General features: G+C 42.4%; 1 long non-coding RNA gene across 1 annotated transcript in view; it reads left to right on the top strand.

Annotated features, from left to right (window-relative positions):
• LOC103092071 (uncharacterized) overlaps window positions 1–19,969 on the top strand; it is a 129,897-nt gene extending 109,928 nt beyond the window's left edge. The window contains exon 9 of the long non-coding RNA XR_008914762.1: window positions 18,659–19,969. This is a non-coding gene — a long non-coding RNA (uncharacterized LOC103092071). The remainder of the gene's footprint in view (window positions 1–18,658) is intronic.
• Window positions 19,970–21,786: the final 1,817 nt, after the last annotated feature.

The following is a 21,786-nucleotide window of genomic DNA, read 5'->3' on the forward strand; positions in this document are numbered from 1 at the left end:
TGGCAAAGTGCCTGGCACAGAATAAATGCACTGACATGCTGGGGTTTAAGGTCTCACATTCTGGATTTTCTTTTCTAAGGTCCCTTTCCATTCTGTCACTGTGGGTTCTGTTGTCCCTTCCAGCTCAATCAGTCTCTGTTCTAAGGTTCCTTTGTCAACTCTGACAATCTTATTGTCTACTTTCCAAAATCCCTTCCAGCTTAGACATTTGATTTCCTAAAGTCTCTTTTGTCTTTACAATCTACATTAAGTAATTTATGCTATAAGCTCAAGGCCAACCTAAGACAATGGCTCCTTGAAGTGGGAAGAACATAAGGCACAGAAGTCAGAGGACCTGAGTTCACATCCCAGCTCTGCCATTTGCTATCTATGTAACCTTGGGAAGGTCATTTCATTCCCCTAGGTCTCAATTTCCTCATTTATAAGTTGAAGGAATCAGACTTTATGATCTTTCATAAAATCAGAGATCTTAGAGCTGAAGGGGACCTTAGAGGCCAATTAGTTCTACTGCTGAGGTCTTTTCCAGTTCTAAATCTATGCTCATGTATGATATTTGTTGCTCAATCATTTTCAGTCATGTTCCCATTTGGGGTTTTCTTGGCAGAGATGCTGGAATGGTTTGCCATTTCCTTCTCCAGATCACTTTACAAATGAGGAAAGTGAGGCAAACAAAGTTAAGTGACTTGCCCAGGGTCATACAGCAAATAAATGTCTGAGGTCAGATTTGAACTCAGGAAGATGAGTCTTCTTTACTCCAGGTCTGGCATTTTATCCACTGAGCCAGCCAGCTGCCCATGTGTCATATAAGGGAATTTGAATCTTGGGTCTGACCTTGGGAAAGTTATTTCCTCTCTGTAAGTCTCAATTTGCCCAGCTATAGAATGGGGGTATGTTACTTGCCTTGCCTATCATTACATAGGGGTGTTGTAAACCTTGGGAGATGATAGCTGTTTCTGTCACTGACTGGCTGAGTTCTTGGTTTCAGTTACAAATGTTTTTATCAGGAGTGGCATACATCATGTGTATAACTCACCATACACTTCTTTCCCCATCAACCAACTTCTCATGGAGGTGATCATAACCTTGCCTTTAACAGAAATGGCCTTTAAGGTATGTGGTTCCAAATATCTCATTGGCAATATGTTCTATGTCCCTTGTTGGAGAGAAAGGGCATGGGAGAAATGAAGCTTGGAGGAAGAGGCATCAGAGTCTTCTCCGTTCCTCTGGAGAGGTTTTATTGAAAGGAGGAACATCCTTCGAAGAGCATCGAAAGGAAAAATAGCCAGGACTACCCCAGGCACAGTCTGGTAGAAAAAATACTGAATCATGACTCTGCCACTTAAAACTAATGGGATCTGGGATGTTCCTTCAGCTCTCTGGGCTTCTTTCAAAATGAAAAGATTGGATTAGGCAGCTGTGAGGTTCCTTCCAGGTCTACATCTAGGATCCTGTATGTGAACTTAGTCAAGTCACTTTCTCACTGACCTTGTTTCCTCATTTTTAAAATGAGGGGGGGACTTGATGGTCTCTTTTTGGGGGACATGGCACCTGAGTTGGGTCCTTGATAGAAGGGTAAGACTTTTTTTAACCCATACCTTCTGTCTTAGAATTGATACTAAGTATTGGTTCCAACACAGAAGAATGGTAAGGGCTAGGCACTTAGGATTAAGTGATTTTCCCAGGGTCACATAGCTAGGAAATGTCTGAGGTCAAAGTTGACCCCAGGACCTTCCATCTCCAGACCTTGCTACCTCTGAACTGCCTAGCTGCTCCAAGGGTAAGCCTTCTGGTTGATACTGGGGAATATGCTTCCTGGATAGAAAACACTCTTGGTATAGTGAAAGGTGGCAAAGACCCAGAGGTAGGAAAGGGATCCTACTTAGCATTTCCTATGGTGTGTGTGACAAACTTCATTTCAGTAAGGGATTCATAAAATGGGCCATCTATCAACTACATGAAGCTGCTAGGCTATGTGGTGGATAGAACCCTGGATCAAGAGTAAGGGAGACATAAGTTCAAATCTAGCCTTAGACACTCACTAGGGTCACAGACCCTAGGCAAGTCACTTCAATTCTGTCAGCCCCCAGTTTCCTCCATTGAAAAATATGGGCCATAGAACATAAACTCATAAAGTTACTATGAGGATTAAATGAGAAAATATTTGTAAAGCACTTGGCACAGTGACTGGCACACAGTAGGCTCTATATAATTGTTCCATTCCTTCCATTCTTTAACTACCAACAAAGATGATGCTTCAGACACGTCCTAGCTATGTGACCCTGCCATACTTCAAAGTGAGTTTCCAGTAGTGGGGATAAATTTGCTACAAATTTTACTCACTCTCTTCGTTTGTGAGATAACTGGTATACTTTGGGATTTGGTCTGGAGCAATGGATAGTAGCAAAGCACATTGTGTGCAAATGCCACCATTGTCCATGTTAACAACATGTTCTAAGCCCTGACTTGGTCACCAGCTCTGTATGTTCTGTGTATTTAAATAGATCCTCTCCTAGAATCTGGTGAGAAGGTCAGTTGTGCAGGAGAACGTGTTGGGTTTGAACTTTCCCCTTCATTAAAGAGGAGAAAAATTAAATCAATGAAAGAAGTAGGACAGTGATGGCTAACCTATGGCATGGGTGCCAAAGATGGCACACAGAACACTCTCTGTGGACACACAGTCATCTCCCCAAATTCCTTACTAGAAAAGCAGAGGGACTTGGGTGGAGCAGCTCGCTTCCCCCTCTCCACTGCACCTGAAGACATTTTTTCATATCACCTGCCCTTCTACCCAGCAGCCCAATGGGAGCCCACAGGGGGTAAGATGGGTGGCTCACAGGTGGTAGAGCTAGAGGGGAACAGAGCCCTCAGGCCACTCCCCTCCTCTCTCTACACTAACTAAGGACATTTCTCACTTCACCCACCCCTCCACCCAGCAGTCCAATGGGAGCACTTCTTCCCTCCCCTATGTAAGGTAAGTGGGGGCCAGGGTACGCCTGGCACTCAGTGGGAGGAAGAACATGGAAAATGGTCTTGGGGGGACATGGCACTCAGTCTCTAAAAGGTTCACCATCACTGAAGTAGGCAAAGGAAGCAGGTAAGAGAGAATGGTCAGTGCTAGCATGGTGAATGGGATGTGGATGGACCTTATAATTTGATGAGGTTAGGAACTCCCACTAAGAAAACTCCCTCTACCAGCAAGCATCAACCACATCTGCTCTGCAACCTAGAACTGGAAAGGACCTGAGAAAACAGAATACTGGACACATGAGGAAACTCAAGACAAAAAAGAATGGGGGAAGGAACGAAATGACTTGCCCAGAGTCAGAGATAGTAAATAGTTGTCCAGTGTTCTTCTCATCCCACCATGCCACCTCAAAGAGAAACAAGATTAGGGTGACATTCTCAAGAAGGTCTTCTGGTTGTTGTTGCTCGTCCCACATTTTCAAAGAGGACCAATGACATCATGGGGCAATGTCTTGATTTGTGCCTGAATTCGATTGAAGTGAGGCAGAAAGACACAGTCACTCTCTCCCAGAGTCATCAAAGTCCAATGGCAATACACAATTCTGGATGCCTGGCAATGGGTGGTCTTATATACCAAGAGGATATTGATTTAGAAATTTCTTTCTGCCAGGTAATCAGGCCCTGGACCCTGCCATAGGAGTTCATCCTTCCTAAGTGTTACCAGCTGGCTTCCCAAGAGAAGGTGATTTTTCCCCCTTCCTGCTGTCACACTCATTATGACAGTACCTTACAGCCTCCCCTTTGTTCGAATGGCAGTTATTACATTGGGCTTAATGAAAAGGGAACTAACAAGTATAACTAATCTGATTAGTCCAAATGAATTATCACTTTCTGTAGGAGAACATGCTCAGTAGGGAAAGTGTTTAGACCAATGCTGGGCTTCAAACACCATCACATCCTGCAATGGGCCTGGGAAAAGCCTAGTGTCGTGGCGATATACATCTATACTTCTCAGGTATGCTGATATTTCTTCAAATTGCTACACTGGACTTGGGTTCAGAAGACTGGCATTTTAGTACCAGCACTGTCACTTACCATATGATAGTGGGCAAATCATTTATCCTACTGTAGGCCAGGTTCTAGGCATACAAAGACAAAAAGGAAATGGACCCTAGGCAAACATAGGGTCCTACAAATGAAGTTCCATGAGTGGGACACAGAAAAGGCTAGAGGGGGGCCACTATGGGCTAGGGTTAGTCAAGGAATGCTTTTTAAAGAGGAAGAGGAATTTGAGCTAGGCCTTGAAGGATGGATAAGATTTGAGTAGGTAGAATAAGAAGAGGCAACCTTGAGACAATCAGGTGCTATAGTGGACAGAGTATTAAAAAGTCATGTTAGCTTTCTGAGCCCTTCTCTCCTCTGACTCTAACATCCCCCAGTGTGAGCCCTCCTAGATATTTATAACAACCTGTTGGTAGGTCTGCCTGCCTCAAGTCTCTCTCTATACCAACACCGGCAAAGTATTGGCATGCAGGCCCAGCCTGGGGGGCAGGCTGCTCCATTTCCCCTCTTTCCAGCACCCAAGGACATTTTTTGCATGCCCCATCTCTCTGTCTAGCCTCCAAAAGTGAGCACTTGCTCCCTCTATTCTCTGGGGTAATACAGGGGGTGGGGCTAACAGGCAGCTTAAAGTTGCAGTTTGGGCATGAGAACTTGAAAATCTTCACCAATACTGCACTATACCAATCCATCTTCAATTTAGCCACTAAAGTGATTTTCCTAAAGTACAGGTCCAATCACACCACCCTCCCCTCAATAAACGCCAGTTGCTACAAATTGCCTCCAGGATCAAAAACAAAATGCCTCGTTTGGCATTCAGTGCCCTTTCTAAATTAAACCTTTCCAACCTTTCCATTCTCCTTACACATTACTCCCCACCATATACTATTTAATCCATCCACACTGTCTTCCTGGCTGCTCCATGAACAATACACTCCATTGCTCAGCTCTAGGAACATTCTCTGGCTGTCCCTCGTGCCTAGAATGCCACCTTCCCCAACTATGCCTACTGACTTCCTTGATTTCCTTCAAGTTCCAATTAAAATTCCATCTTTTCTAGAAAACCTTCTCCAGCCCCTCTGGATTCTAGTGTCACTCCTCTCACTTATTTCTTATTTCTCTTGTACATAACTTGCTTTGGATGTATTCATCCACATCTCTTCTCCATTGGATTGGAAGCTCCTTAGGGGCAGGGACTATATATCTAGTCTTTTTGTATACCCAGGGCTTAGCACAGTGCCTAGGGCACATAATAGGTGCTTCATGAAGACTGATTGATTTATCTGTCAATATATAGGGATAATAAGCCATCTTCATCAATCTCACAGAGGTATTATGAGGGTCAAGTGAGATAATGGGTAGAAATGTCCTTTGAAAAGCATAAAGGAGGGGGCAGCTGGGTAGCTCAGTGGATTAAGAGCCAGCCCTAGAGAGGGGAGGTCCTAGGTTCAAATCTGGCCTCAGACACTTCCCAGCTGTGTGACCCTGGGCAAGTCACTTGACCCCCATTGACTAGCCCTTACCACTCTTCTGCCTTGGAGCCAATACTCAGTATTGACTCCAAGACGGAAGGTAAGGGTTATTAAAAAAAAAAGAAAAGAAAAGCATAAAGGAGCTCAAGAGAAGTACAGATTACTTATTATTATGCTAAGACAGTTGTACTCGAGTCATTTTCAGTCCTCTATGATTCTCAGTGACCCCATTTGGAGTTTTCTTGGCAAAGATACTAGAGAGATTTGCCATTTTCTTCTCCAGGTCATTTTACACACGAGGAAATTGAGGCAAACAAGAAGTGATTTGCCCAGGGTCACACAGCCAATGTCTTGAGGCCAGATTTGAACTCAAGATGAGTCTTCCTGATGCCAGGCATGGCACTGTGCCACCTAGGTGCCCTGCTAAAACAAAGCAAGTCTTGAGCAAAACTGTAAAGAAAGCCAAGTTGGTCCTTGGTACCCATCTACTCCTTTTTTTTGTGTGCTTTTCTTGCACTTCCAAGGAGCTAGAAGTCTCATGTCCCCACTATCCAAGTACACTACTAGGATAACCCATTTAGACAGAATCCTAGTTATGTCCATTTGAGGGAATATAAAGTCCTTGAGAGCAGAAATTGTTTCCTCTTTGTAGCCTCAGAATCTAGCATAGTGACTGGCACAGAGCAGACATTTAATTGAGATGTCTAAAAAATGTGTTTGATAAAATGATTGATTGGTTACTTCACAATAGAAGTCCGCTGAGTACCAGAATTTCACTCCAACAAATTCAATTTCATAATTATTTCTGAAGTAGCCTCTTGATACCAGACATTGTGCCTGCAGTGTTGGGGAAAAACATCACATTTAAGGAAATTGCAATCTAATTGGAAGAAAAGTTGTACACCAAAAACTGGGTGAAATAAGTGCAAATAAGAGAGTAAGTAGTCTGAATGTGATTATTGTAACCAAGGAATAATGTTCTAAATTGACTAAATAAACTAATTCAAATGGAAAAAAAGAGAGTAGTCTGGGCACAGTGGTATAAGGCCTCTGAGGAAGGAGAAGTTGCTTTCACAAGGCCAGAAGGAATCACAGAGCAGTCAGAGAGCTTTGAAAAAGTTACACGTTGAGTTGATCATATACTTAAAAAGAAAAGCCATCTGGACATCCTAAAATACATAACAGAGATTCATACTTTCACATAAAATCCTCTTTTTGCTATTACACTTTGTATACAAAGATGTTAATTTTGTTGTGTAACAATTTTGTTTTATTCTTAAATTAAGAATAAAAAAATAAAATTGGGAGAAAAAAAGAGAGAAGTTACTTTTTGAGAGAAATGGAGAATTAGGCACCAGCTTTGATTCCTAAAAGGCCGTGCTTCAACAGCCATGGAGTGGGAGATGGGGAGAGGGAAGAGGGGTTGATTTCCAGTTAGAGAGAATAGCATGAGGGAAGGCTCAAAGACAAAGAAGAACTGAATTGACAACCTTAGGCCATCCATATTTCATCACAAATCTGTACAGTTAGGAGGAATGAGATCAGTTATTAACACATGAACAAAGTTTAATGAAGTAGCCTTCCCAAGGCTAACAGAGGACTTACCTAATGGAGCAATCCATATTATTGTAATTACATACTAATCAGTCAGTCGATAAGCCAATCAGCATGTATTAAGCACCTGTTCTATGCTAGGCATCAGTCTAAGAACTAGGGATACGATTCCCAGTCTAATGGGAGAGCCAACATGCAACTGAAGTGGGACACTTCACAAATGAGTTCAAACACCTAGAATATTGATGATTGGAACCATAATTTATTAATAAAAGAGAGAAATAAAGAATCTACCAGCTGGGGCAGAATTCCCTAATGGAAAACTGCATTGGGTTGACATTAAAGACCAGATTATAAACATTGCAGAGTTCTTATCTAACAAACAAACCTTAACACAGGAATGGGGGGGGGCAATTCTTAGATTTATGACGGGGCTATTATCTAAGGAGTGTTTATCTTCACTTAGCCAAATGTTAGTTCACTGGCCCTTTGATATTCCTGAAATTCCTCTTTTGTCTCCTGCCCCCCCCCCAAGCTAAGCAGAAACCAGCTTGTTATCTGATTAAACAGCTGGAGGGAAGGGAAACCAGGTCTGTCCCCTAAAAATGCAGATGGGGTAATTTTTCCACCTTTGGTCTTTTGGGGGCTACTTCACTACTTTTTCTGTTGGGGGGGGAGTCAAATCCTTGACTCATCAGACAGAGGAGAATAATATGATCTTAAGGCCAAAAGCTTAAAAACAACAGGATTCTCCCAATAACACGTAGAGTCCCCCCTGCTAAAAGAAAAGGATGTTGAGTCCCCGTCTCTTTTGGAGAACCATTTCTGTCAGGGAGGACAGTGATTTTTCCAGGAAATTAACAGACATTTCTAATGTCTAGGACTGTCTAGGACTGGGGCAAACAGGTCTAAAAAGACAGTTGTGAGTATAGTGAGGAGGGATTGCTCTCTGTGAGGACAGCTATTTGTTGCTCTGTAAATTCTGTTCCTGGGTCCTGGCCTCCCACATCCAGCCTAAGTTCCCACGTCCGGCCTAGTAACCATCCTTTATCCTCTGGGTTTTTAATAATCAGGGAAAGGGGATTCCTGAAATCAAGAGGGACAGCCCAGACCCTGCTTCTTCCCCTTTGTAGTATGATATCTATCCGGGTCCTCCTGTCACCACGGGGCAATAGTTCCACATCCCCAGGCTGCACAATAGAATTCTCTCCCTGATTTGCATGACGGTGGCCCTGTAGATGGGCAAGCATAGACAGGAGCTTCTGATAGATACAGAGTCCCTGATGGGGTTGCGCATGAAAGAGTCTGAGGGATCTGTCCATTCACTCCCAAGTAAATCACACAAATCAAAAAGGATTTGGGGGGTTTCATTCCTTCCCATCCTTTGTCCTACTGATTACCCATCGGTATTGAATTACCTGAAAGGGTAGACTAATTTCCAAAAATCTCAAAAGTAATACCTTGTACATATGGTATGCACTGGGTCCTCAGGAGGGCAAAGAGGAGGAGTCGTGCCCAGTTCTCGCCAGACTCTAGGACCAATTTTGTCAGGGTCTCCTTCCAATTGCTGAGTCACCCTAGCTACAAAAGCAGGCCCATTATCTGAGCCTATTCCCAGTGGGAGCCCATACTCAGGAATGATCTCTGATATTAATTTCTTAACTACCACTGAGGCAGTTTCATGTTTTGTTGGATATGCTTCTACCCAACCTGAAAAAGTGTCTACCAGGACTAAAAGACACCTGTACCCATTTTCCCCTGGCTTGATTTCTGTAACGTCTACCTCCCACTGTCTCCAGCTCTCTTAACCGGGTGTCCCCTGGTTCCTTCGGTCCCCCCTTTTGATTAACCTGCACACATGTTTCACATCTTTAAGTGATGTCTTTGCATATTCAGTGCATATTATGAAAGACAAAGTCTCTGTCCAGCATATCACTCAGTTTTGTGCCTCTCCTATGTGTGGTGTCATGTATTCATTTTGCTAGCTGTCTCCCCACTGGTTCTGGTAAGTGAGTCCTGCCATCTGGCAGGCCCAGCCATCCATAGGGGAACCACACGCCTCCAGGAGGGCCAGAATCTCAGACCCGCTCTGGATATCTGTGCACCAGCAGTGAGGAACCCCTCCTGGTTCAGTGCCCTCAGCCATCCTATCCCCTCCCCTCTCAAATATCTAAGGGGAAAAGGGCGAAGGTCCAAGTCTTCTGTAGCTTCTTCAGAGCTGAGAATGGGTGTAGAGCTGTCCCTGCCTATGGTCAGGAAAGAGGTATTGGCAATGTCCAGAGCTTTCAGGCTGGAATGGTTGCCGGGGTTACAAATGCATACAAATACATATCCCAGAGGGGAGTAGTAAAAACTTGAACAGGGAGAGAAAGGCTGCAGACCCAGGGTCTTTAGGGGCATGTCCTCAGTGAATGCCAGGGTCCCAGGTTGGTGGAGACCTGCTTAGAGATCTGAAGGGTGTCCAGACACTGCTTCCCCCGATTGTCAGACAGGTCACAAGGGGGAGAGTCAGGCCCTAAGATAGAAGTGTAAAAACCAGGACTGGAGCAAACACTAAAACACCAGATAGAAACAGAAAATTAGTACAACAATAATTGGCATCACACATTTGCATTTGGGTATCTTAGACAACAGACTTCATCTTCAGAAATCATCTTCTGTCAGGATCCCTTTAGGAAATCAGATTCCTGAGTTGTTTGCAGAGCTGGTATGTGATGTCTCTGTTAAAAAATATCCTTTTGCAAAGTGCACATTAACTATAAACATCTATAAACACTTGAGTAACAATATCTTACAGATATATTCCTTTACCTCAGATTCTGGGAGAAATTCAAGAAAGCTTTGAGTTCTATTTCCAAGCTCAAGATCCAAACTTCAACTGTGGTAAATTAAGGCTGCAAATACAAGCCATCTATGAATAAACTTCACCTACTTCTCAAAGTATGTTCCTAAAAATTTGAGAATTCCCAATTATCAGGGTTGTTTGAGGAAATGGAAACTTTAATTTCACAATTTGCATTATGTGTTGATCGTGGGATATTGTTACTAAGGAAAATATGTCCTCAGGTCCCAAAGGACACAGTGAGTGGTTTCATATGCAGATAATTAATAGCCTAGATGGTCAGAAAAGGTCCAATCCTAGGTGAACCCAGAACATGCCTCTGTAACCATTCCAGGACATTCTCTGTCCTTGGTGTACTTTATCACCATTAAATCCCAGAAGCCTTCTTTTGCTTTAAAAGACAAGTATCACGCATTTCAGCTGAGAGAAATTCTGCTTATCAGCAGTCCAGAAACAAATCTCCATACCCTCAAACAAGCCTTTTATATCCTTACAAGGCTGATCACTCAATTAGTCTTGTGTATTTTGTCAATAATTTAGATATCACACTTTAGCCACAAAACCTGGAATAAAGAACATGAGTGTTGAATTGAGTAGCTCCAAAGTAATATAAATCAGAGCTGTATCATCTCTTGGACCTAGGCCCTCTGAAAGACTAAGACAAGGCCATACAGGAATGCAGGGCAACTGTCCAGAGAAATTAAAGAATCATGTGTGAAGTTCCCACAACACATACATTAATTTTAGAGATTATCCCTAGGTCAGGGATTCAGTTATGAGAGCAGAACATCTATCTGTTTTCTTTCACCTTCTCTCTCCCTCTCTGTCTCTTTCTCTCTCTTTCTTCCTTCAAAACCCCTCTGCTTAAAAAGCAGAACACAACTTCCATTCTTCCTTTACAAACCCACATACTAAGGCTTTATGGACTTTAGGTCAAAGTCCCTTCCTTCCAAATTCAAATCCAACACACCATCCCACCTTCTCTGACTAACTCAAGTCAAACAAACTACTGGTGGTATCACTTCAATTGCTAATCGGTAATGCAAACGAATTCTGATTTAAAGGATTACATCATTGAAACACTATCTTTAGCATAGTGCTCATCCATTATAAATTTCAGTTCATAGTACAAATTGGTAAACTGAGGTAACCACTGAGTATTTTGTTTACATCCAAAGAATACTTAAACATACATTTCAGCAGCAACTCACAAAACAATCATAAAAGTCTGAGCAAGCATTTTTCACATATATGCCATTTTTAACTTCCTACCCACTCTTTGGCTACTGTTTGCAACATATATCCTTATACAGATCAAAATGTAATCAAAATATCAGCCAACAAATTCCCAAACTCATGTGAGGTGACTTATCAATTACATATCACTCAACTCATTTTATCACTCTGGACCTGGAATGTTTACATTAAGATTCCACAGCTTCAAACAAGCTTTTTGGTCAGACAGGGCTGGCAATATTTGCTTGCTTGAGCACCTTAAAACCTCCAAAATATACAATTAAAATATACTCATCTTTAAATTCTATCACACAGTGATTGTCAACCTTTTGAGATCCCTATTTCAGTCCCTAAATATCAGTGTGGAACAATTATAAGCACTTCTTTCTCCTTCCTGTGTGCAAGGAAGGGGTTAATATCTTCTGAGCAATTTATCCTAAGGCTGGCTGGCTTGATTTAGATTTTATTACTTAGCAACCTTGTCCCATCCTTCTTTAACCAGTGAGCTTATTATAATGTAAAAGTTTGAATGTATCAAACCCCTTTCATAATAATTTACTCTCAGTGGATTTCAGTTTGAACTCCACACTTCCAGATAACTCTGATTAAGTCCTTTAGCAATGTTTCAGTGTAACCAAACTGAAGTGCAAAGCATTTACCTGTACTTCTCTCAAACCGGTTTAAAGTAGAATAGAACCTCCAGTTTATTTTTCTTTTAGCTCAAAACATTGCTACATTCCTGATTAAATTCCATCAACATTATTACAATTAGATCTATTTCATACTAGAATTCATAGTATCAGTTAGTATCTCTATTCATTACTCTTGTTGAAGTGGAGCACTTCATAAAACAAATCCAGACACCCCAAAATTCAATTATTAACTTATATAGATAGGTTATAAGATATAAAGTTATTTCCTTTCACCTATAGGTACTTATTTGACAATCAAACAAACTTTATCGCAAACATAGTTATGTGAGGTCAGTGATGAGTGGACAATCCTCAGGTTATTCAGGGATTGGTTACTTTCACATGTACTTAATCACTTTTCCCTAGTTAGCTACATGTTACCTGGCATGCCAGCCTGACCTCTTTGATATATTTGAAGCTCCTTTTGTTTCCCGACCTTCCTAATTTTCATCCTTTGGCTATTTAGAGTCCATTCTGTGGCCTGCAAAAGCTGCTTGACCTCCTGAGGGGGAGGGGGAGGGGACTGGGTCTGTTTCCTAAAAAAAATGTAGGAAGGGATAGATCTGCTTTATCTACTTCAATTTAATTATCTTCTCTTATTGGGACTACTTCATTATTTCCTCTGGCTTCCCCTCTTTACCATTATTTTAAGTAGAGGAAAGACACTACATGGAATTGTATTTAATCCTCATGACAAGCCTTTCTTGATTTCAGGGCTGGTTAAATTTGTCTTGTTAAGGACATACAGTTTGTATATCATATACTCTTAACCTATTTAGGTGGAAAACTTAATTCTCTTCATAATAGAAATGCATACATATTTTGCATTCACTCAGCATTACTAATTTCCAGCATTTGGTATCTGAATACATGTTCATCTCTAGATTACAAATTCCTTCCTATATATTGTGCACATTTTTTAAAAAAACAATTCATATAACCTTAGTCAAAGACAACACTGTTTAGAAATTCTCTTTTGCAAAATACCAAAATTTTTAACACTTACATTATTAAATCCCATGCACAGATTAACCACTTTAAAAACTTCTTGTGTGTCATATGATTTCTTATTGCTACTTCTGACAGCACATACATTAAAATAAATCTGATTTGAAAGATTCCCAATTTTAAATTCTAGAATAAGTTCTCCTCAACAACATAACAACTTCTTCTGAATGACTTTTACATCTACAAAGTAGCCAGTACAATTTCTGTCCATATAGAATAAACATTCCTCTCTGTGTCAGGCTGGCTATCAATCACATTTAGACAATTCTCAAATTCACTGAAACCATTATGCATTGCAAGGGTTAACAAAACAAACCTCTAACCATGAGTTTTTGTGCTCAATAAGATCTGGCTAACATTTCACATTTAACTGACAAACAGTAACCACAATACATTACATTTGTACCATATCAAAATCATTAGCAATCCTCCCAAGTTGAGAGTTAATTTTAAATGAAAATTGCTAACTGTGGAGTAAGAACCTCCCTTTTCTGCTCTGAATTTCTCTCTTTCGCTCCTCTGGGGGCCCATCAAAAAGAATAAAGAGGGAAATATCATTGAACAGATATTTGCTTTTGTCCTCTGCTGAGGATTTTTGACAGTGGAAAGTTCAAGCTTGCAACTCCCCCCTTTTTACATAAAGATGAGACTGTGACAAAGACAAAGATATACAGTAACATACAATGCTGTGACAAACATGCTTTGAAAGGAAAAAATAGGTGTTTTAGGATCCATCCCTTTTTTTTAAGTTAGCTATTTTATTTTATTTTATTTTATTTTTAATTTTAAACATTATTTTATTTGTTCATTTCCAAACATTTTTCACTGGAAACAAAGATCATTTTCTTTTCCTCCCCACCCCCCCTCCCACCACCTTTCCCTAGGATCCATTCTTAAGAAAAAAATATTTGCGGGGGAAAATTCATTAAAACAGTTTTAGCATACTTGGGGAAGCTGTGATGAGCTAATCCATCTGATTGTCTGAGCTGACTTTCTTGTTCCCTAGCTCTCTTTGAACTGATCTATCAAAAACTGGCTCTTTTTTATTATGATTTCTAACAAAATGCTCTTATACTATCTGGACAAAACTATGCTCCCAATAGGGTTGGAGGTGAGCTTTCCTGAGGCTGGCTGATTTTCTCAAGGAAGGGACTTGTAAATCCCCTCCTATTCAGACTCTCTCTCCTGCTTAGGAGCTTGTCCTGGGACACAGCCCAGCCCTTCCCCCATAGTCTGCCCCATTGGGATGCAGTTGGAGGGATCAAGGAACAGCCACTACAAAAGAAATTCCCCTCTGCATCTTAAACTCTTTTGCCTCTTTCTTTGTTTAATTTAGCCATACAAAAACAACAAAGACTCAACAGAGACCTATAGGACACACTCTTTCACACATTCATACACCTTTGAACCTGAAGGTTCCCCGAAGTCACTTAAAGAGGTCTCTTTAGTGACCTGACTGTGGGACTAAGCTGCGTCCAGCAACCCAACAACAGCCTCTACTGAATCCGGATTTACAGAACAGAACAGAACTCCATGGCCAACAGGACTCTGGGGCCCAAACAGAACTTCAGGACCGAACCTTCAAGCAGGCAGACTTCTAGAGTAGCTAGGGGTCCAAACAGAATTTGAAGATCAAGCCTTCAAGCAGGCAGACTAGACTAAAACAGGCCATGGGGCAAAACAAAACAGAATTCTAGAGAAACAGAGCTAACTTACCAGAGCAGAACAGAACAGAACAGGACAGATGGTTCCAAAAACCAGCCTAAATTTTGTCTGAAATCTCAAATACCAGGACCAGGAGCGGGCTCTGGAGAGGACACCATTCACTTCCTCGGATTTCTAACCCAATCCCTCACGGGAGTTGGATACTGCATACTCTCCAAGTCCACACTCAGAAACACCCCCAAAGGGGATGAGGGTTCAAGTCTCCTTCACAGGCCCGGGCTTAGCAAAAGCTGAACCCCAGCCACAGGCCTAGAGAACTCTTCCCCAAGCAAGCACACACACACACTCTTATAGCAGCCCTCTCCAAAGTCCTTACCTCCTTGTCCTGGGGCTCGGGATCTCCCTGTGGGGCTCCAACTGAAGTGGGACATTTCACAAATGAGTTCAAACACTTAGAATTTCAGTTATTTGAACCATCATTTATTAATAAAAGAGAGAAATAAAGAATCTACCAGCTGGGGCAGAATTCCCTAATGGAAAACTGCATTGGGTTGACATTAAAGACCAGATTATATACATTGCAGAGTTCTTATCTAACAAACAAACCTTAACACAGGAATGGGGGGGGGGGCAATTCTTAGATTTATGATAGGGCTATTATCCAAGGAGTGTTTATCTTCACTTAGCCAAATGTTAGTTCATTGACCCTTTGATATTCCTGAAATTCCTCTTTTGTCTCCTGCCCCCCCCTCAAGCTAAACAGAAACCAGCTTGTTATCTGATTAAACAGCTGGAGGGAAGGGAAACCAGGTCTGTCCCCTAAAAATGCAGACGGGGTAATTTTTCCATCTTTGGTCTTTTGGAGGCTACTTCACAACAAGATATGGACAGAATGAAGTGCAGATAGCCAAGAGATTGAAAGTATTAGCAGTGAGGGAGATTGGGGAAGATTTCCTGTGGAAGATAGTATTTTAACTAAGACTCATAGAGAGCTAAGGAAGCCAGGAGGAGGAGATGAGAAGGGTCATAGAAACCTAGAGGGAAGAGATTCTTGAGAAAAAAATATGATCAGCAATGCCAAAAGCTTTAGAAAGGTCACTGAAAAAATTGGCATTAAATTTGGCAACTAAGAAATCATAGGTAACTCTAGAGCAAGCAATTTCAGTTGAATGGAAAGGCCAAAAGCTAGACCATACAGAGTTAAGAGAGTGAGAGGAAAGGAGGTAGTGGCATCTATTTTAGATGGCCTCAAAGAGTTTAGACACAAAAGGGAGAAGAGGTATGGGCACCGTTAGTGGGGATGGATGGATCATTCCTTGAGGATGTGAAAGTTGTACATGTTTGTAGGCCATAGGGAAGCAGCCAGTAGACAAGAAGAGAATAGGGATGATAGAGGGGACAGACTGCTAAAGAATTTGGCATAGGATAGGATCACTAAATATTAATTATATAACAATTATATTTTTTCCACTTGGAACATTCATTTTTAAGAAAGGGGCCCACAGGCCAGCCTTCACTCCATTCCTTTCTAGGCCAAGCTTAAGACTTTTGTTCCCCACTCCCTGATATGAGCCCAGAATGCTCTCTTATTTGCGCTTATCTTACCCAGTTTTGGTGTACATATTTTCTTCCAATTGGATTTCAATATCCTTAAAAATGATGCTTGTATCCCCAATACTGCAGTGGTCAAATTTCAGTCATTATGGCAGACTAGTAAAGGAAATAACTTTGGAGCACCTCAAATTCCCCAAGCAAGCTGCAGAATAGGATCAATTCTAAGTATGAGCTATCCTTACTTATGCGTTGACATCTATAACTACTATAACTAATAAAGGTATTAGCTTAGCTATCCACACAAGGAAGAGCAAGTGGATGAAGAATTTATATGTTGTCAAGTCAACAAGCGTTTAGCTTGTGGCCAGGCACTGTGCTAAGTGCTAGGGACACTAAAACAAGCTAAAAAAAGATAGTTCCCATCCTCAGGGAGTTTACTTTTTAGGGAGGAAAACTACACATAAAGAGTGAGCTGAAAAATGGGGAAGGAGGTGGGGAGGGAAGTACTCACATAGGAGATCAGGGAAGAAAGAAGTCTGAAGCTGGACCTAGAAAGGAATGAAGGTGTGAATATGTGTGACCTGTGGGTCCCTTTCTTAAAAATGAATGTTCCAAGAGGAAAGAACCAATCCGAGGAAGGGCCTGCAGGGGAAGAAGAGTTTTTCTAGGATGATAAAACTACTGGAACATGTTGGTAAAAAGCAGCTTCCAGGATATGAAGGCTGCTTAGAAATGACAAGTCAGAAGTGGGTCAAGGAGGAATTAAGGAGAGAACACAGCTGACCCAAGGGCCCTTCCTTAAAATGGAGGCTCATATTATTCATATTGTTATGTGGAGATGAATGGACAACCCACAGAGACAGTTCATCTTGGACAGGCACTACAGAAGATCAATGAAGTAGGCCTAGGATGGATGGCAAAGAGGAGATGCAGCTAGATTACAATTTCAATCATCTCAAACTGCTCCCTGACATAAGAGTCCTTTTGTCTATCAACATTCTCCTGGTTATTTACAACTCATGGAATATCACAGATTCCGGAGCATTCAAAGAGCTACACTGGGGACTTATATAAAAGACCACAGAATCACAAGAGTTATAACCAGACTGGATATCAGAAATCATCTTATTCAACTTCATCTGGACAGACAGGGAAGTGAAATGAAGTAACCTAACTGAGGCCAGAAACAGGATGAAGCTGAAGTTCTAAGAGACATACATCATCAAGGGCAAGGATGACCAGAAGAAAAAAGATGGGCCAGTCAAGTGAGGATAACGATAACAGTGTTTAGTACTGTTAACCACAAAACATCAAAAGAACCAGAGAAGGACCTCTAAGGCACTGACAGATCCACCATGGTTGAGAAGTGCACTGGATGGGGAAAGATGTGCCCCAATGGAAACAACGCCTACTGAGGTAAGACCATGGGGAATAACAATTCTCCCATTGCAGGTCAAGGCCTAGGGCTAAACCAAAGCCTGGGCCCTGCTGGCTGGTAGATGGACTTTGAACAAACCCTTTGCTTTGGGAAACCAGTCTTTGTCTAGCTTATTCTGAATCTTAGCTTCCGTGTGACCTCCGCTGGCCAGGCAGCCACTGGTATTTGCTATGGAAATGAGGCATGCTGCATGTCTCAGGAGAGTGCCTGCCCATCACATGCTAATGACTTGCAATTACAATGGCCCCTGCACCCCATCTGAACTCATGGCTGGTCTCTAAAAGCCTCCAGTCACATCTTAATACCAGCTCACTGCCTGCCCTGCGGCCCCACTCAATGTTTTATGGAATCTAAATTAAAGGCTGCTTTGGAACTCTTAATTGTAAAGCATTAACTTCATTTTTTAATGACCAGGAACAAATTTAGCATCTGGACACTGGGACATTGCTTAGGCTGTTGTGGAGGGGGGAAAGCTGTTTAAGCCTATAATCTTACTTTCAGTCCATACTCTATAATTTCCCAGAATGATGGCTCTGACAGCAAAATGTCTCTGTAGTCACCAACGTTTGGGTGTCATTTGTCTCTACAAAAGACGCCTATTGGCAGATACTGACAAAGGACCAGGCTGGACCCATGCTCTCCCCAGTGAGGCACAGACATATATGGAGTTGGGGAGGGGAGAAAGACTTCACCCAAATATGAGTGAGCTGGAAACAACAACATCCCTCTCATCTGGGGCCACAATAGCTTCAGAGAAGGGCCATGGCTCATCAAAGCCTGGCCCACGGGCCTATCCAATCACTTCCATGGCATGTAATTGAGAGTTTCAGGTGTAACTGTCACCCAGGGAGTGGAGTCAGGTATACTAGTTGTGACAATCTCAAAGTATGTGAAGGATACCACACAAAAATGGTCCTCATTGAGTCACAGTAACTCAAAATTATAGAATTGATAGTCAGCAGGGATCTCAGGAGCCACTGAATCTAACCTATATCTGAAAGAAATCCCTAGAATATGCCTAACAAGTGACTTTCCAGCCCCTTATTGAAGCTTTCCAATGAGGGGGCAGTCACTACCTCCCAAAGAAGCTCATTCCACTTTGGGACAGCTTTTATCATTGGAAAGTGTTTCCAACATCCAGCCTCAGTTTACCTCTTTGCAATTTTACTTGCAGGTCCTAGGTCAGCCCTCTAGGGTCAAGCAACTCCTTCCTCCACATGGCAGTCCATTAAATACTTGAGGAAAGTATGTGGTCCCTTCTCTTCTTCAGCCTAAATGTCCCCAGGTGCCTGAACATGGATTGGTGTAGCAAGAGAGCTAAAAATCTCACCATCAGAAAATGTGGATTGGAATTCCAGTACAGGTATTTACCTAACTCCAATTTTTATCACAGTACCCGAATCTCAATTTCTTCATTTGTAAGATGGGGATAACATTTTTACTACATACTTCACAGGGAGGTTGTGAAAAAAAATGTGTTTTAGAAACCTTAAAGGCTGGCCTTATTCCAAGTAAATATTCCTACAGTGGCATGAACCTTGTTTTGGAAGATGAAAGACCTGGGATACAGTTCCCATTCTGCTGCAAACTAGCTGTATGGTCTTGGACAAGTCAATCTCCCTTTCAAGGGCCTGTTTTCTTCATTGTAAAATAAGGAGAATAAACTAGATAATCTCTAAGTACCTTCAAACTCAAACTCTAAGCTGAGAAGCAAATAGAAAGACATGGGCAAAGGATGTAGTAGTCTATTGGACGGATTTTGAAAGCCCTCCTCCCTGGACCATAGACTGCAAATCTATCCCTCATCAACCTCCAAGGGTCCCTGAAATCCCTGGCATTTGAGGCTGAGCTTCCTGAGAGAAGAACATATCAGTTTTGAATTGGTTCCAACACAGGGATCAGATTCCTTTATAAGCACAGCTCACCAGTGCCCTCAAGAGGCTCTGAGGAAATCTGAGGCATAAGGCAAGGGAAGTCAGGAATGGACAGAGGCCTCAAGCATGGTTGCTTAAGTCACTGGCAGAAGGGCAGGCTCAGATTCATAGAGGGGATTAAGGTGGAGGGTCTTGAACCCTCTGGGTAAATTCAAGCTCATGACAAGCATCACTGACTTCCCAAGAGCACATGGGGCTGGCCTCATAGGCACTGGCTAGGCCAAGTCTCTGCAGAGACCAAATCTAGGGATAAGGAGTTTTTCATTACTCCTGTAAGGCCAAGTGGGGCCTCCATCTTGACACAAACCTCACTCCTGAACTACTGGCCTTGTTGTCTGATAGGGGGATGGAAATTAGGAGCAGACAGAGCAACTGACATGGCCTCAAGGCCCAACAGAAATCCCTCTGTTTGCCACTGAAAGCCCTTGACAGCCTGGCCCCAGCCTCTCTAGTCTTATGACATCTTACTATCCTTGGAACATTCTGTGGCCCAGTCAGACTGGCCTACATCAGTGCTTTATTCCTGATCTCGGTGCATAGAAAGCACTCCATCTTCTCACAATCCCTAGTCTCCTTCAGTCTGCTCAAGCATCAACTTCTTACAGGAGGCCTTTCCTGAGCCTATTGGCTGCCAGCGTCTTCTTCCCACTCCTCCCTCCCCCACTCTCCCACTGCTGCTGTTCTGGCCCCCCAAAATAGAAGAATCACCTGTCAGAGAGAGTGTGGTTGTCTCCTCCACCAGAATGTAAGCTCGTTGCATTTCTGCCACAGTGCTTCCAAGAGAGGAGGCACTTAATAAGATTATTGACTGGTCGATGGGTAAAAGTCTTCTGAGATTCGAGATTAGCATAACCTGGTGGATAACTTTGATACATTCATAGAATAAGCTTGCAACTAGGACTTGCTTCATCATTGAGATGCACAGGGAGATCTCAGTGCCAGGCACAGTGCTAGGCCCTGGGGATTCAAATACAGAAGAACTCATTAACCCTTATTCTCAAGAATCCAACATCCCCTCAAGGACTCCATTTCCAGCTCCAGAGCTATGTGCCTTTGTAGAACTCTTCACTTGAGTACCTTTAGTTGGGTGACTGACCATCATTTCTTCCCTCTCCCCATCTGTAAAATGGCAATATTAATTCAGTGGCTATCTACCTCAAAGGGTTATGGGGAGCAAAGTGCAATGCAAACTTTCATGTCCTGTAAAATGGAAACTATGGGTGTTTTGTTGGTGCTCTTGCCTCATGTGTGTGCACACGTGTGCTCACGTGTGTAAATTTTTGTGTGTACATGTGTGCATGTGCATGGGGGAGAGTGGAGAGGAAAGAGTGTTAAGTAACTTGTGGTTTTTTTAATTAATATTCAATAAGTAAGTATTATATTTTTAAAGTTTTATTAATAACAACTAGAGTAAAAGCTACCTAAACAACCCAGCCCGCTCACAAGAGAAGAGAGCAAGACAGAGGAAGAGCCTCAGAACTTATACAAACATGACTACGCAAAATGGTGGAGAGATAAAAAGAAATTTGGGGAAGTACTAAGGGACTTCTGGGGGATGAAGTCCAAAGGTTCCAAATCTCCATTTATACATAACCCTAACCTGAGGAACTAAGTTAATCATTCCACAGGATTGAGAGGCTCCTCGGACCCTGGACAAACTGCTGAGGGTGGAAGGCAGTAACTACAGCAAGCAGGCCCATGGGACTTGCCAGGAATTGAGGACAACTGTTGGGGAGGTCACTGGTGGGGGTGCCATCTGCAAACAAAGCTATGGTGGTTATAGGAGCCAATGGGGAGCAAATGCTGACTGCTCCTCACTCCCTGGGTCCCAGGCAGAGAGAGGGAAAAGTCTTTGGGGTGCCGTTGGTCCAACATGGGTTTTCTGGAGGAAAGATGGCATTTTCGTTTCCATGGACCCTGGAGTATAAAAGGCACAGCCCAGGAAGAGGTCGAGGCAAGTCAGAGCTTTCCCTGGTCCCTCTCACTGCCCTTGGGGAAATGCTTTCATGGCAGCTGCCTGGGTTGATTCTCTAGGGGGATGAAAGTAGTATTGTCTCTTTTTCTACTTCCTCAGGAAAGCTGCCTTTAACGGTGTCTGATATTCCACTAGAAGCCATATTGTATTGAAAACCTGGATCCTACTAGAGGCTCTACCACAGGAAGGGAAATGGATTTGTTTAACCCAATGAGTACAATTGATTTCTGGGGCCTGGGTGTCCAAAAGAAGCCTGTACCTGATTTGATGCCTCAGGAACCCGAGAGTCTGGGCAGGGGAGTGGTGCTATAATGCCTTGGGGCTTTGGGGGAGTACCAGAGGCAGAAATCCCCCAATTCCACCAGGTGGGGGCAAATGAGGCACAGAATGGAG

Source organism: Monodelphis domestica, chromosome X (genome assembly GCF_027887165.1).
Source record: "Monodelphis domestica isolate mMonDom1 chromosome X, mMonDom1.pri, whole genome shotgun sequence".
Taxonomy (NCBI): domain Eukaryota; kingdom Metazoa; phylum Chordata; class Mammalia; order Didelphimorphia; family Didelphidae; genus Monodelphis; species Monodelphis domestica.